Source organism: Cibotium barometz, chromosome 50 (genome assembly GCF_041138505.1).
Source record: "Cibotium barometz isolate CiBa-2024 chromosome 50, ASM4113850v1, whole genome shotgun sequence".
NCBI classification, from domain to species: domain Eukaryota; kingdom Viridiplantae; phylum Streptophyta; class Polypodiopsida; order Cyatheales; family Cibotiaceae; genus Cibotium; species Cibotium barometz.
Genome location: NC_141095.1, coordinates 17,900,864 through 17,903,623, shown reverse-complemented (window position 1 = coordinate 17,903,623; position 2,760 = coordinate 17,900,864). Strand labels below are relative to the sequence as shown.

Genomic DNA, 2,760 nt, shown 5'->3' with positions numbered 1-2,760 from the left:
GGTTCATGCCCAGTGTCGTTCAAGCTTCATGACCCCCCTTTGCTGTTGTTGCAGGTGATTATCCACGCATGGGATAAAGATTCCTCATACAAGAGAGAGAGAGAGAGATAAGGTGACACTCCTTCCTTGCTTCTGTTGGTGCGCTTTGCTCTGTCGGGCTCTTGTTGCGTGAACCTTCTCTCAAGCACTCGATCTTGTGTGGGCGGGCTGCCAGTCGTCGTTGGTTGTGCTGCCAAGTTGCACCGTTGGTGCACCGTGAGCCATTGTTGGGTGGTGCTTACTTGACTAAAGGCAATATGGCATGATGTTGTGCCCACTGCTTACAGTCGACAAACAACATGCCAATATGGCATGCTGCTGTGCCCACTGCTTACAGTCGACGAGCAATCGCCCCCACTTGTCAGTTGCTTCTGACAAGGCGAGAGAGCACATGGCTACTCTCTCTCTTTCTTGCGCACGTGACCACGTTGAAGAGAGATCCCCCAGCTGCTGCCGTCACACTGGCTTGCGCTTCCTCCTTCCCACCACCGGCTTCCTCCACACAGTCGGGCCAGAAAGAAATAGATAAGGTGATTTTTCTCTTTCCACCTTGGGGGCTACTGCACATGTTGTACCACCATAAACGTAGAGACGTGATATAGGGAAACTAGCATGTTTTTTATTATTGTATGAGGCCGAGTTACATATATAGATCTTGCATGATGTTGCATGAGACGTTTGAGATGTACCGGCTGATTTTTAGAGCTTTTCAAAGATGAGAGGCATTCCAAATTGCGGCTGCATGATTAAGACAGTGATGGGGGCATGGCGGTAGTTAGGGGAGACGCGGAAACTGTAACGTTGCACCACTTTGGCCTCGAGCATGGCAAATGTCTGCCCTATGCAGCTGCGTGGCCCCATGGAGAATGGCATAAAAGCCCCAGCCACTGCACTTGCCTTGGCAACACCTCTCAGGACGAAACTCGTTAGCATCCGGACCCCAATACCGCTGGTCATGGTGCCAAGCAATTATTGGCACTACCAACGTCGTCCCTGCTGGGACTTCGATCTTCCCCAGCTTCATATCAGTGGCTGCTTTCCTAAGCATGGCCACTACTGGAGGGTACAATCTCAGTGCCTCATTCAGCACCATACCTGCCCGCAAGCAAAGATGCTTTGTTAGCCATTACATTGTCAGTTTTTCTTGTTTTTCAAGCCACGGTCAACTAGGCTGATCATCTGATCATCTGCCACTTACCAATTTCAGATGGTTTACCGACTCGGCTGTCGGTAGCTCTGTTGTCCCGCACACCGCATGCACCTCCTCCCTAACACGCTCTTGCCATTCCGGACTGCTTGCAAGCAGTAGAAATGTCCAAGTCAGCAGCGTTGATGTCGTCTCATGCCCTGCAAAGAAGAAGGTCTTGCACTCATCAATGATTTCATCAATCCCCATAGCTCTAAAATCTACATGAACTAATCTCCTCTTCTTTCTCCACTCGGGCCTCCCATTTTTCCATCATTGCAACCGTACACCCGGCCATCGTAGGAGCCATGGACTAGTGTACATGATCCCAACCATGATGTTAGGCTCAATAAACCCTTGCATGAAAAGGTATTCACAATGTTGCACTCCAGTCACCCTCAAAACACAAGTGATATAAATCGGATAATTTTATTTCATATGTAATGTCACATGCTATGTGTCATGTATAATGGCATACGTTATGTGTGCCATGCTGTGGAAAATGTTATGTGTCGCATATCATGGCAGACGACATGAATCTTATCGCTATCACAGAACTTGCTGCATATATTAGAAGTTGAGGCTACCTTCAGCTTCTCAAGAAAGAAGGCTGGGTTCATGATGCGTCGATGTTGAGCCCACTTCTCGCCCTCCAAAGCTAGTAGCCCATTTCCCCCCATTTTATGCACGATTCTTCTGATAATGCCCAAATTTGTTGGACAATATTTCCTTGGCCTGGTCAGGTTCTGTTAGAAGCAAACCAATGCACAAAGAGCTCACCTGCCATGATAGCAAACCAGCAACAATAAGAAAACTGTGTATGTGCATGTGTGTGTGTGTGTGTGTGTGTGTGTAGAGGCTAGAGCTGAGGGGTGTGTGGATTATAGGAACATTGAGTTACGGACACAACTTTGGACTGTCAAACATCCCCCTATTTCATGAGGTCTTGAAGCGATGAGATTCCCATTAAGAGACTAAGGTTATGTAAAAGGGGAGGAGAAGGGTGTGTGTGAAGGGACTTAAGGTCCAGTGGCTCACCTATTTAAAGGTGAAGCTAGGAGGCCTTTTGCGTTGAGCAAGAGGCCTAGTTGTATTCATAAACAACTGAATAAACAAGATATTTTCTTGTATTCTTTGAGTAAATCTCCTCCACATATCTCATACACCACGTTTTATCTCAACATGGTATCTTGAGCTAGGTTGTGTGGTGGAAATTCTCCATTTTTTGAACCTTTTCTTCTCAATCTTCATAGCCTCTCTGCACACCAGCCATCAGTGGAGGACGTGGGGAGGGCTGTAGAAAGTGTTTCAGTGTCTGCTTTCTTCTAGAGAAATCATCCTCAGCTAAAGGCGCTTCAGCCCAGCTCTTCACAGTGGCAATACACGCGTGGTACAGCTCGGCATTGTGTTTCTTGTAGACAGGCACGTTATTCATCAACAGCGTTGAATGTCATACACGAATTCGCCTTGTGTAATGTCCTTCAAGCTACATTAGCTTAGGGCTTTTGAAGCACTAAATCTCACAGGTCCACAGC

The 2,760-nt window shown here is 47.3% G+C and overlaps 1 pseudogene across 1 annotated transcript; it reads right to left on the bottom strand.

The window, feature by feature from the left end:
• Positions 1-738: 738 nt before the first annotated feature.
• On the bottom strand, positions 739-1,427 carry LOC147609883 (cytochrome P450 734A1 pseudogene; annotated as a pseudogene). The gene is made up of 2 exons (XR_015264212.1): positions 1,234-1,427; positions 739-1,134 (listed from the first exon to the last, which is right to left on the bottom strand). The product of XR_015264212.1 is annotated as a cytochrome P450 734A1 pseudogene (transcript).
• Between the last annotated feature and the right edge of the window lie 1,333 nt (positions 1,428-2,760).